The sequence below is a fragment of the Triturus cristatus genome, chromosome 4_1, assembly GCF_964204655.1.
Source record: "Triturus cristatus chromosome 4_1, aTriCri1.1, whole genome shotgun sequence".
Classification (NCBI taxonomy): Eukaryota; Metazoa; Chordata; class Amphibia; order Caudata; family Salamandridae; genus Triturus; species Triturus cristatus.
Window position 1 is genome coordinate 615,944,586 of NC_140585.1, and position 14,285 is coordinate 615,958,870.

The window sequence follows — 14,285 nt, forward strand, 5'->3', positions numbered from 1 at the left end:
TTAAACTCATCGATTTTGGCTCATTGTGTCATGACAGAAAAGGACCAGCTATTTACAAATCAAATGAGTCTGTTTTTCCACCCCAGAAGTGGGAGTCCAGACGGAATACTAGGCCACATAACCTTTGTATGGGACCACAAGCAACTTTCTTGCAGGCACATCGGACTTCATCTATAGGGCACAGTGAACTATAATAGCCATCTCTGGGCAAAATCGTGTTTCCAATGGTATTGACTAGAAAACACAGAGTACAAGAAAATAAGTAGTTAAATCATTAAATATAACAAAACCACTGGACTTGGCCCTTTCTTCTGGGTCATCCCTAAATTTTTGCCTTCACCCTTCAGATTTCTTAACCCGTTTTTGTTGGCTTTTAGGACTCTGAGCATTTTACTACTGCCAACCAGTGCTAAAGTGCATGTTGCTCTCTCCTTTAAACGTGTTAGAATTGGCTTACACCCAGTTGGCCTAATTAATTTACTTGTAAATTCCTAGTCAAGTGGTACTACATGTATCCAGGGCCTGTAAATTACATGCTACTAGTGGGCCTGCCGCCTGCAGCACTCATTGTGCCACCCACTTAAGTAGCCCTTTAAACCTTTATCAGGCCTGCCGTTGTAGCCTGTGTGTGTGGTTGTTAAACTGTCACTTCGACCTGGAAGAATAAACCATTTGCCAGGCATAACTCTTCCTTTTTAATACATATAAGCCACCCCAAGTGTAGGCCCTGAACAGCCCATAGGGCAGGGCTAATATATATTTAAATAGTTGGAAATCTTTATTTAAGTTTTACATGTCCTGGTAGTGAAAAACTCGTAAATTCATTATTCATTACTGTAAGGCCTACCTCTCCCAAAGGATAATATTGGGTTTCTTTATTACATTTAATATGCAATAACTTTCAATAGGGAGCAGGTGCAGAGATCACACAGTTCAAGTTTGGTGTCTAAAGAATCATAATTATAAGCCTTCGTAATGGTAAAGTAAGATTTTCAGCCACAAGTTTGCAAATGCCACTTTTAGAAATTTAGCATTTTCTTGTTCTAATCATTTGGTGCCTGCAGCCTGATCCTGCGTCACATGACTAGGTATAGCTGGCAGCTGGTCTTGTGTATTGCTCCCAGACAGTGAGACAAAGGGAAGATAGGTCTTGGCAGTATGGGATACTCTGAGTTAACAAGGGGGAGGAGCTGTCAACCACCACACTTGCACATCACAAAGGGTTTGCATAAGCACCCTCACATAGGGTTTGTCACTAGTCTTTTGTGACTCCAGACAAGCTATGGCCAGGGCAGAGAGGAAGGGTATGCCTGATACTGCAGGGGGTGGAAATCTTTAGAAGCTTCCTCTACTTCAAAGTGGGCACTAGGTATAAATATTTGACTCTTAGACCCAACTCTTCAGCACACTTATGGGCACTGTGGACTTTGCCAAGAAGATGTACTGCTGTGCTGCTGAAAGAACTACCACTCTGCTGGACTGCTGCTTGGAAGGACTGCAACCCTACTGTGCTGACCTTCTGCCCTGCTGCCCTCTTACCTGGGTGAGAAGGACTGAATCTGCAACTCTAAACCCAGGAATGCAGAGTGAATTCAAGAGCTAGTTGGGTGGCCTCCTGAGCAGAAGCCTCGGGTACAGAGCATGCTTCCAGCAAGCTTGAACCCAGCACCTGGGCTCTGCCATCTGTGAGTTTGGCCATCCCGTAAGGTACCAACCCAGTCCTGGACCCTTGTAAGTGGTCTTGATGGTACTCTACCAGCCCATCTGTGGAGTCAGCAGAACTAACGCATCACCTCTGCTGTGTGGACTTCCCCAATGCAGGGATTCTGCATCACCTACTGCAGCCCATGAGAAGTGCCACTGCTTGACACATCTCCACGCAAGGACATCCCCTTCGCCCAACGCAGATTGGGATAGCCGCTGCACTCCACCTCTTCATGCAAGGATATCGCGTCACACTTCACAGTTCCATTGAAATGCTGCTGTGCGATGCATCTCCTTTCCCAGACCTCGATCGCCTCTGCTTTGCGACTTATCCTCATTGCGGAACTCCGCATCTCTTCACACCCAGGATTAAGGTACTGTGTTCAGCGGACCTAAGTGAGTCCCTGTAGCTGGTCTGTGCTCCATCATCGTCAGCCTGAAATTGTGACTTTGTACCGGTCCAGCCTGACCAGATATTGACAGTTGGCGCTTGTTGGCGCTATTTTCACTTACATTTTTAAAAGTGTATATCTATGGTTTTACTGATTGGATTCCTGTTGTTAAGGTCTTGATTTATGTATTCAACTTTAATCTATATTTCTAAATCTGTTTGAGATCTTTCTTGTGTTGTGTTTTCACTTTATTATGGTTGGAAGTGCTGCATAAATACTTTATACATTGCCTCTAAGTTGAGCCTGACTGCTCTGTGCCAAGCTACCAGAGGGTTGGGCACAGGTTAATTTGGGGTTTGCTTGTCATGTCACCCTGACAAGGAATGTGGTTGCTGCTTGAATAGGGTTTCACCCTCCACCTCAATCAGTAACCCAATTTATTACAAAAACAAACTGAGCAATTCTAAGGGTTATGATTATTCCAAGCATTCCTTCTATCTAACTTCCATATCACGCCACAGACAGTGCTTATGCTGTCGCTTGTGAGACATTTTCTTAGCTTACAATGGGCTTAGAACCCACCCATTGTCTTCCCTTTTCTGGCTTCATCGTTGCTCTCATTTGCTTACTTCTGTTTGGTAAGGATGTGCTGACTTTACTTCCTCTTCATCTCTATGACGACCCTCCCATGTGGTAGGCTTTTTACTAGATACCACTACAGGATATGGCGGTTTTTGGACATTGGATCACTTATCTTTAATGGAGAACACTAACACATTTTTCACTCTTAAAAATATCAGAGAAGAACACAGCAAGCACCATTAGACACCAATTTCCAGTTAGAAGATGTGGCAAATTTTGAACTGGAATTTTCCCTACAGATCTTCAGGGATTGGCCAACGACTGACATGCCTGCAACTATATCCAGTTGAAACCAGTTGTATCTAGATACTTGGAATTTTCGCCAGGGTTTTAAACTATATGAATAGTTCAAATAGAAAGGAGTTCGGCAGGAAATAATGTAAGGAAATACAAAACAAAGACACACGTCTTTTAAACTAGAAACAGTTTCATTAGAAAGGAATTTGACTTAAATAAAAGAAAGAGACCAAGACAGGAACGACCATGGACCAAAATTAGGCATTATTATTTTCTCATGATTCAGGGGGCTTAGAGCATTGGCACTGAGTGCTGTAGAGTACATTGGTACAGAGCAGAATGAGTGAAGATGTGTAGTGTGTCATTCCACTGCTTGCCTTGTGTGGGCTACCTTTTCCTCTTGATGGAAGCACTCCTTCTGAGTGAATGTGTTTGTGTGCTTGCTCTCAGCCTCTCCAGCACACTGTCCCTCTAACTGTCTTGTCTCTTGTCTCCTCCCTCTGACCATGTCGTCTACCACTGCATCACTCTATCTGTATTCCCTACCACCCCCTCTTCATTTTGCATCCTGCCTTGCAAAAAGAAATGCTCTATGATATGGCCAGCAGAGGTCTTGTCAAAGAGCTTTCTTATTTTTAACTATTTGTCTGTCTTGCCAACCCACATGCTCGCCCTCCCTCTGTCTTGCTTTTATTTCCTGCCCTCCCTCTCTACCAGCAATTTACAAAAAAGTGCTATGATGCAGACACCGTCATAGACCTTTTAAAACATTTCAGCCATGTTGCACAGTAGCCGCGCTGCTGTACAACATAGCTAAAAAACACAATTACAAAGCCAATAGGTCTTTCACCAAGAGCTTTTGGCTTTGACAATGCTTGTTTATTGTACTTGCAAATTCCATTTGACCAGTTCCAAATGGTTATTATTGCATCCATTTGTGGTAGAGGGGTTTTTAGACTGTAGTTTATAAAGGATGCCTCAGTTTTAGTGGTGTAAGGTATTCCAACTGAAATGATCAGATACCGATCACCAGTTTCAATCTCCAACCAGAATCAACTGAAATGGTCTTTCAGGCAACTCGTTATATGTTCAGAAACCCATATGTAATCGATGGGATAGAAAGCATCTATCAGTGGAGAACTGAAATATTCAAAAGAACACGTCTGTTAGAGCAAAGACAACAGTTGCTGTCCTTTCAATATCCCAAGTGAAGTGATCTTTTTCTCACTGCTATTTCTGCCTATCAGACAAGAGAGCGGCACCATGAATCCTGATCAGGATTGAGAGGCCAGTTCGATTAACGGTGAATGAGAGGCTTGTAGGCGCAGAGGCCAGTTTATTTTCAAGTTATGAATGAAAATCAATTCACTACATAGTGCCTTTGAAGCACCTGACAATATTTTCTTTGTTCAGTTCAAGTTTCTCATTTTAGGTTTTCTCCTTTGTGAATGATAACACTACTGAGTTTATGAATAACTCGTGCTACATGCTTTCAGATGCATGTGATAAAATAAAACGTATTTAAAAAAATCTAACTGGCTCTTAATCTGACTGGATTTCTTATTTTCCATTGTCAGATTAGGGCATTTAAAATGTACAGTCTACCAATTTAAGGTTGGTTTAACAATTGAAATGTGTTTTGTTACTTATTAAAGCACAAAAGTATTTTGAACATGTAGTTTTCATCATGTGCTTCTCAGTAGCAAAGGAAAGATTGCTTCAGTAAACACATAGCTTGTGTGCATGTGATATACTGTGTTCACCATACTGCATAAGTAACTACCCCAAAGGGACTGGAGTCAAAGGGGTTAGGTTTCCTGTAAGAGCAGGAAACGTTGACAGCAATAGCTAGAGTGAGCCCTGTCATGATACTGTCCTCGAAATACTTACAGCTATTGAGAATGGTCGAGAATTAAGGACATTGCAGTTGGCACTGAATGGTGGTTATTCAGTTTTATTGGCACAATTGAATGTACATCACCCAGAGTAACCTGCCCTTCTCACGTAACACAAGTGTTTGAAAGAGGGCAGACCAGGCCAAAAGTGTTTGTACTCTTCAGAGACTGTAACAAGTAGGACACCGTGGATAAACCAGTGTAAAATCAGAGTATTACAAAATGGCTGCCGTTGAGGTTGTGTTCGTTTTGGAAGCAAGGGGATAACGGATTACGAGATCAATTTAACCCCTTCAGCGCTGCGCGGATTCCCGCGCAGTGCTGAAGGATCTGAGCGCGGGCGGGGCCATGACGGAACGGTTCCGTCATAAGCACAGCCCAACCGACGTGCATGACGGAACCGTTCCGTCACAAGCGTCGAAGGGGTTAAAAACACATTTAAAACAAATTACTACATATTGTACTTCCAAGTACACTTGCTTAACACTGGCATAGTTAATGAATTTAATAGATTTAGTGGGCCTGATGTTTGACACTATGTCGGCTGAGTTATTGCCAAAATGATTTGCCACAACATTTGATTGTGCATCTGCACACATAATACACATTTCTCACAATTCACACATTTTGAGTACACACAATGCACATGAAAATATGTCTGCAACAGGAAAAATTGTCATTTTACGCCAAATGCAGGTTGTCCAGTTTGTGTGTGTCATTCCTGAAAAGGCTTTCTCAGAATTCTGAACCATGTTCAGTATAACCAAACATCAGTTCCTTTGAAATAAAGTTTAGAAATATTAAAGTCTGTACACCCGCAAATGGCAGCTTCATATTGTGTTCCATTTTACTTATAATCTTGTTCTTTCTTTCTTTAGTAATGTCTTTACTATGTTGTAATACTTTAATTTCCATTAATGTCCTATTACTATGGAACTTTTTCTAAGTTCCAACTGGAGTTAGTTGGTCTACAGGATTTGCATGTGGTGGTCCCCTTGTACTGTGCCGCAACCAATAAAGATTTTATATAAACTATGCTCTACCTTGGATTATTACAAATTTGGCGACTAGTTAATGACACTACTGCAGAGGAGCAATTTTGTCTTCAATAAATTAACATGTATTGAATTTATCTGCTGACTTTGGATTTTGTGTTCTGAATTATGGATTATTGCCACACCTCCACAGCCTCATTAGAATTCAAGGCTACAGACTTTTAAGACTTTACTCTTCTCTTCAAACCGAGGACTTTTTGTGGTTATTTTATTGTAGGTCGTATGCTCCACCAACTGCCAGCGTGGGCTGCATCTTTCACACTCACTTGTTTATCTTACCGCATGCCTCATACATGAGCCTTCCACATTCTTCCGGCTTTTCATACGACTCTGCATGTGATGGAAGGTATACTCATGTGACCATGTTCTCTACGCACACATCTGTTGCATAGCTTTGCTACCTCCATGAGGTTTGTTGCTCCCCAGCCACTGTCTGTTACATACGTCTATTGTGGTGGAGAGCATGCTGTTATCTCCGTTCTTTTGTGGTGAGAGAAATATTGACGATTATTTCTCAAGTAAGGAATTCTTTTTTAACCAATGAGAGGCACTTTTGTGTTTGGGGTGTGTTTTTTTTTGTTTTTTGCTTGATCTTATAATACAGTAATTGCTAATATTTTTCTTAGTTTTGGCGGAACTGCTATTTTGCCTTATAATGCAATTTGACCCTCCCTATCAGTTTCTCCAAGCTAAGGGAGAACCTCCCTTCCCATGGGTGAGGTGAAAAGAGGAGTTTTAACCTATCATAAAGCCATTGATGGAGAAAGACTAGCAGATGAAAGATAAAAAGTATTTTTCCACATTGCTTGGGTTCGGAAGGTCAAGTGGTGTTTAGGACACTTCCGCAAGCTAAAGGGAGTGGAGACAGGAATGTCTTTGAGGAAGCAAAGATGTGGTTTGAGGCAAGATTTAAATCTATGTCCAGCATTCCTCTCAATAGGTTCAAGTTTTATACTAGAGCTCAAGAGGATGGTGAAACGTTTGATGATTTTCTTACTGGATTATTTGTTTTTTCTGTTAACTGCAATTTTGGACCTATTACAGATGAAATGATCAGAGACCAAATCATTGTGAATGTTAGAAGAAGGTGCAAGAGCAGTTGTGGATTACGTGATGTCATCAGTAGTGCCAAAGCTATGGAACAATCTGAAAAGTGATGACATTCTTAAATAAAGACAGCAAAGGTTTAGTGGAGGATGTGTGCAGCTTGAAGTCTGGAAATCGTCATAGTGGGCAGAGAGTGTATAAAACATTTGATAAGGATTTCCATTGTTTTAGATGTGTGAGTATTAGTCAAGGGGCGTCTTTTCCAATGTGTTTTGCGTTAGACAAAGAATGCAAGAAATATGGACGTATTGAGAACTTTGCTGTGGTATGTAGAGATGATAAAGGGAATGGTAATGTGGAATTCAACTAAAGTAAAGTTTCTTGCATTAGGAAGGAAGAGAATGATGATGGTGCAAGCTGTATGGGCATTGTGTTGTCTATTAGTGATGTTGAAGAAAGTAATAGTGAACATGGTGGTCTTAAACCACCTCAATGCACTGTACGTGTTTTGGATGTGGAAATAGAACTTATGGCTGACTCTGGGTCACTTATGGCTGACTCTGGGTCACTTTGGATGATAATTAGTGAAGAGTATTTTTTTTAATGTTTTGGTGCATTGTTAAGTCTCAAAGATTTAAATAAATCTGATATTGGTGCAAGAGCCTTTGATGGGTCTAAGATTGACATGGTGGGATATGAAACAGGTTGATGTTGAATACAGAGGGTGTGTTGCTCACATTAAATTGTTTGTAGCGATCAAAGGGGTGAATGTATTAGGTAGAAGGGATAAATGGAGTTTGGGAATAATTCTGAATCCTAGGAAGAGTGATTCTGTTTTGGTTGTATCTGAAGTAGAAAAGAAAAAATAAGTTGTTAACGGGTCTCCCAAGGTGTTTTCAAAAGGACTTGAAGAACTCAATAGTGTCAGTCATAAGATTTGGGTGCAAAAAAGGAGCAGTACTCATCAAACACAAACTTAGAGGGGTTCCAGTGAATGTGAGAGAAGCTCTCAAGAATTTATTATAGGGACTTATTGAAAAATATATTATTGATGAGGTGGAATCATCTGAATAGGTTTCTCCCATAGTTTTGGCTAGGAAATCTGATAATCGTTTGAGGCTATGTGTTAAATGCTAATTTGGTCGTGGATTATCACAGTTTACGGAATATTAACTAAGTTGTTTGAATGCTAGAAAGGGCCCTGGTGTTTTCTACCTTTGATCTTCGATCGCCTATCCTCAGATAGTATTGACTGATGATTCTAAACAATTTACTGCATTTCTTATGCCAGAGGGGCTTTTTCAGTAGAAGAGGATGCCTTTTGGTTTAGCCTCTGAGGTGTCGGTCTCTCAGAGGACTATGTCCCATATTTTCAAAGACATAGATGTCTTTTCTTGTAATCAGGAAGAGCATATGGTACATGTTGTGGAGGTCTGCAAATATCTGGAATCACTTGGTTTAATGCTTAAGGAAAACAAATGTAAAATATTTTGAGATTCAGTTGAGTACTTGTGACCCATTCTGTCTATCAAGGGGGTGGTTCCTAAAAGATCGCTTGTAGATGCTATTGTTAAACCTCCAGCTTCAGACAATCAGGAGAAACGTCTGTCTTTTGCTGGGTTATGCGAGTATTATAGAAAATTCATTAAGGATTTTGCTACCAAAATGGAGACGCTTAGGGAGCTTCCTAGACACAAAGCTGAATTCTGTTGGACGGGAAGACAACAGCATGCTTTTCAACAGATTAAAAATGAGATTGTTTAAGCTCCAACATTGAAACCTTTTTTTGTGAACAAAATGTGCATTGTCACTGTGGATGCCAGTTTATGTGGTGTAGGTGCAGTTTTGTCACAAAACTGTGGCAAGGATGAATGGTGTGTTGCCTTTGTTTCCCTTACCCTCAGTGACACGGAAAGACGGTATTCTGTCCTTGAGAGAGAGCTGTTAGGGTGTGTGTGGTCAATTATCTATGGGGAAGTAGATTCATTCTTAGAATGGATCTTGAACCCTTGGTTTCGATTTTGTCACCTGGAGGGGGTTGAAATGCCAAGGTACGTATAGCTAGACTCACATCCAAACTGCAGGAGTATAATTTCTGCAAGGAACATGTTCTAGGTCGGTATAATGTGACTGCTAATTGTCTGTCTCGGCTTCCATGGCAGAGTGATAAAGATTTGGAACTGTGTGATGATGTTGAGGTTGTTGCGTCTGTGGGAAATTATGTGTCAGAAGAGTTTGGGTGCATTTCTGAAAAGGAGTGGAATAGTGGTGCTCTTAGGGATGAAAAGTGGAAATTGCTGAGGAAGTATATCAGGGAAGGTTGGCCCCAGAGAAAAGAAGTACCTTCTGAAGTGTAGCCATTTCAACCGGTTTGTGTGATTTGGAATTGGAAGGAGAATCAATTTTCAAGGAGGGGAAATGCGTACCTCCAGTACCTATGCAGCATAAGATTTTGAGACTTGCACATGAGGGTTATCCAGGTATGTCGTCTATGAAAAGACTTGTGAGGGCAACCTTTTGGTGGGCAAGTATGGATAGGATGGCAGACAGGGTGGTGAGAGAGTGCTGTGTTTGTATTAGCAGTGACAAAATGTTAAAACCATTTCCTGCACCATTTAAACCTGTGCCTAGCCCAAATTTCCACGTCAGAAAGTAGCATTTGATATTTGTGGCATATACAACTATTTGCCATAGGATGCACATTTTGCCATGGTGGTCATAGATTACCACTCTAAATGGCAAGAAGTTAAATTTGTTGCCTAGGCTACTTCACGAGCTGTTGTGGAGTTCTTGAAGGAAGTCTTTGCCTGTGAAGTCAGTCCTGAAGTTTTAGTAACAGACAATGGCGTGCAGTTGAAATCTTGTGAGATGGAGGAGTTTTTAATGATGTTTGGTATTAAGCATGTTACTGCAGTTTTGTATGAACCGCAGGGTAATGGTCAGGTTGAGAGGTTTAACCATGTACTTCAGGATGCTATGGAATGGACAAGAAAATCTGGTAGAGAATGGAATAACGTGTTGAGAGAGAGAATTTGGATGTATCGCATTACTCCTCATTCTGTTACAGAATTTAGTATTTTTCGCTTGTTCGAAGGGGAGAGAACCTGTATCTAAATTGTGTCCATGGTGGATTAAAAGGAAACTTCCTGAAATTAAAGTTTAAGGTTTGGAAAGTATCTTGTCAAGGGTGAAATGGAAACAGGAGAAAATTAAAGAAGTGTATGACTCTGAGTGGAGAGTGAAAGTACCTACCTTTGTGGTGGGCGACTGGGAAAGGATAATCAAATCTGGTCTCAAAGTAAAGGGGACTTCAAAGTGTGGTCGGGCTTTTAAAGTTGTGAAAGTGAATACGAATAGCGTAGTGACTCAAGACGGTAGAGTCTGGAATGTGAGGAGGGTTGTCAAGTGTCCTAATGGTATTAGTAAGGACATTGAAGAAGAGAACCAGTACATGATCAGAAAGTATGTGCAAGGTAGTCATGTTGCTGGTGGAAGTTAAAAATGAGAATTCAGATGGTGTGTCAATGATCCTTTTGACACAGAATCTGTGGATTCCAGAGTCAAAACAGGTGATAGAGTTGGAAATCCTCCTGTCAAAATGAGAGATTATATTTAGATGCTGTATTGCTATTAAGGGGTGGGATTTGTTCCATTTTACTTATAAGCTAGTTCTTTCTTTCTTTAGTAATGTCTTTACTATGTTGTATTATTTTAAGTTCCCCTAATGTTCTATTGCTATGGAGCTTTTTCTAAGTTCCAACTGGAGTTAGTTGGTCCAGAGGATTTGCCTGCGGTGGTTCCCTTGTGCTGTGCCGCAACCAATAAAGATGTTTTATAAACTACGCTCTACCTTGGATTATTACACATTCAATCAATCAATCAATCAATCAATCAATCAATCAATCAATCAGGGAATTGTGAAGCGTGCTACTCACCAGTGAGAGTCTTGAGTCTCTGGGGGTGGGGACTGCAGCCCCAAGGCAGCAGAAGAGCCAGGTCTTTCTGAAGGTGTGCAAAGTGGGGGAGCGTCTGATGTTGATCAGGAGCTCATTCCAGGTCTTTCCTGTGATATAGGAGAAGGCTCTTCCACCAGCTCTTGTTCTGCGGATGCGTGGGGTTTCGGCGAGGTCGGCAGAGCAGAGGTTTCTCTTGGGTACGTGGAAGGAGACTCTGTCGATGAGGTATTTGGGGCCGGTGTTGTGGAGGGATTTGTAGGCATGGGTGAGTAGCTTGAAAGTTAATCTCTTCTCAACGGGGAGTCAGTAGAAGTCTTGCAGATGTTGGGTGATGTGTTCATGCCGTGAGATGCCGACATTGCTTGCAATAGAGACAATTCGGGTTCAGAGAAAATAGTAGCAGACAATTTCCTTCACATACTTCTTGTGTGTTTCATTTATTTACTTTGCAAGTTCTTAGTTGGTCCTTGGTTCTTGCCATTTTGAATATGCAGATCGTTGTGCTCATGTTAATTTTGTGCATGCACAATTAATACATGTGGAATGCAAAGCCATATAATCTCTCTGTTCCAGAAACTCAGAGAATCAGGCTCATCTGGTGTTTGTGCACAAGACCTTGATTTGTGGTGGAAAATATCCTTTGCTGAATCAGGCTGGCTGTATTTATTTCCAATATGTCCAGTATATCATTTGGACCCACCTAAGGCCTGATTAAAGCTTTGACATCCTGATGATCCAGCCATCGCAGAGACAGACAAAACACCTGTGCCACATTGGAGATGGCGAGTATGCCACATTCAACCCTTCATGCCATGACATCACATCCTCCCCAGAGGTGCCAGTCGTTGGCACGGCACTAATTACCTAATGCCCAGGTAGCATAGTAGAACTGCTGTTACTCAACAAGGTACCGCAAATCTACCGTGAGACTGTGGGTACTTTTCTGCAGGTCCAACGGTACAAGTGGCGATGGCACACTGGACATATTTTGCAGCATACGCAGAACACTTTTCATGCAGTTCAAGCCAGAGCATTATCAGTGCCTGATTGTGTTCTAAAATACAGAGCTGATGTCAGCTCTACCACTGGGAAATCTGATTACTTCTACCGTCGTAACTGGAAAGGAGAACACACATATGGTTGGATTTGATTTATATGGGTGAGCAACCAGCACACTACGTTTATCTTTCTCTGTCAGGTAGGTGTAACATCCTCTGCATGCAATGAGGCAAGAAGGCTGATACACACTGTCGTATTTGGAGATCAAAGATAGATGTTGGAAACAAAGACATGAGCTCGTTTTGGGACAAAAAGAAGGCGTTTTTGAAAAGATCACATATGCTAGAAAAGCAAATGACCAAAGGCGAAGATTAGATGAACCTTGTTGTGATTATGTGCTGAATATTCTATAAATCTGTATTGATAACTAAAATTTTAAAATGACAGGCATAATAGCAAGGCTGAAATTTAGCTTGGGCTATTTAGGATTCTCCATGGATGTTTAGAATTGCCACAAAACGATGGTTGTGGGAAAGTGATTGGCTCTGGAGTTGGCTGAGAGAGGGTACAGTAGTGGATGTCATGGCTTCAAATGGACTACTGTGTTTGTATACCACACTTTATCCCTATAAAGCCTTCCTCTTAGAGTTATTTGCATTGAGAGATGAGACAAAACCATGATATCTTTTAAAAGCCATTTCTCCAGTGGTATTTAATGTCAGAGAGGGTAATGTTCCCTACTCCAATCTTCTGTCCTTACCTAAGTGATTTGGTCTGTTTTGACTATTGGAAAAAAAACTGTCCTCCATACATCATTAAGGCATTCATTGACTACCATCAATAAGTAAAGACTGGGATTGCAAACATTGGGTTCTCCTCCAAAGTTGCAACCCCCACTCTGAGAATAGAAAAATTAACCTGGTGCTCAGAAAACCTGGTATTGTAGCAACACGTACAATAGAACGTGCTTATATACAATATGAAAGGTCTCATTCATTTATAGAAGGTGAAGTCGGAAAAAGATCATCAGACCTATCATGTCTGCACTTTTTGAGTTCTACACCACTAGCACCCATAGAAACCAGGCTGTTGAAGTTATGTCCAATTACTTCTTTGATGACTCCAACCTGTAGCTTCACAAGCAGAAGTGGGATATGCACTGAAAAAAGGGAAAAGGAAAGGCAGTATATTTGCCACACCTCTCGATTGTCTCAAAAGGTCATCTTTTACTACTCTGGCTGGTAAGGGCAACAAGATAACCTGGAAGATTATCACCAAAGAAGATCCTCTGACCTGCAAAAAGTCAAAGCATTGGAGGAGGTTTCCTTCCGACTTAGTGAGTTTGGGATTCAGTTTATGTAGGAGGGTGAACTGCTCTTTTGGGTTTGCCAACTATGTTTGAAATCTAAAGTCATGTAATTTCTCTTACAAATATTATGTTCTTCTACTAATTTATGTTTATATTACTGTTAGACTTGGCCCTTTTGCAGGGTCATCCCTGAACTTTCTGCCTTTCTCCTAGTATTTTTTCTAACTTGGTGTTGGTGGTTTTAGGACTCTGGGCACTTTATCACTGCTGTTCAGTGCATGTGCTCTCTATGGTAAATGTGGTAAGATTGGTCTACACCTGTTTGGCGTATTTAATTTACCTATCAGTCCCTTGTATAGTGGTATCTCGGGGCCAGTAAATTAAATGCTACTGGTGGGCTTGCAGCGCTGATTGCGCCACCCACCAAAGTAGCCTTTCAAACCTGTCTCAGGCCTCTGCCATTGCAGGGACTGCACAAACAGTTTACTGCCACTGTGACGTGGCACCTAAAGTGGGTGCCACGTCTGTGACTCGACTTTTACTACATATCAGTTACCCCTAAGGTAGGCCCTAGCTGGCCCTATGGGCAGGATGCAATGTAGGTAAAAGGTAGGACATGTGCCTTAACTGTGTGGTATGTCCTGGTAGTGACAAACAGCCTATTTGGTTTCTCACTACTGTGAGGCTGCCATTTCATAGGAATGCATTGGGGATTCGCTGATATGTGCTTCCATGGTAATTCCTGACATGAGAGGAGTGTCGTGATCAAGTTTGGTATGTTTGGAATAATGGTAATAAATGCTTCATAATGGTGTTCACAAATTTATTATCACTATTTTAGAAATGCCACTTTTAGAAGTGGGCATTTCTGTGTGCTATGTGTCTATGTACCTGCCTAATGTGTATTGCATGTCTGGCTCTGGATGACAGGGGTTGGGGAGATGCAGTGGCTCCAGAGGGGCTGGGTGAGTCAGCGCTAGGCGAATAGGCCGATCTGCATTTGGAGTAGTGGGAGGAGTAACACATGACCCTGAATAGGACTGTGCCTG

General features: G+C 41.5%; 1 protein-coding gene across 1 annotated transcript in view; it reads right to left on the minus strand.

The window, feature by feature from the left end:
• The window catches only part of PTPRQ (protein tyrosine phosphatase receptor type Q), a 1,724,016-nt gene that overhangs the window by 185,536 nt on the left and 1,524,195 nt on the right, over positions 1–14,285 (minus strand). The gene's annotated exons all lie outside the window — the stretch shown is intronic.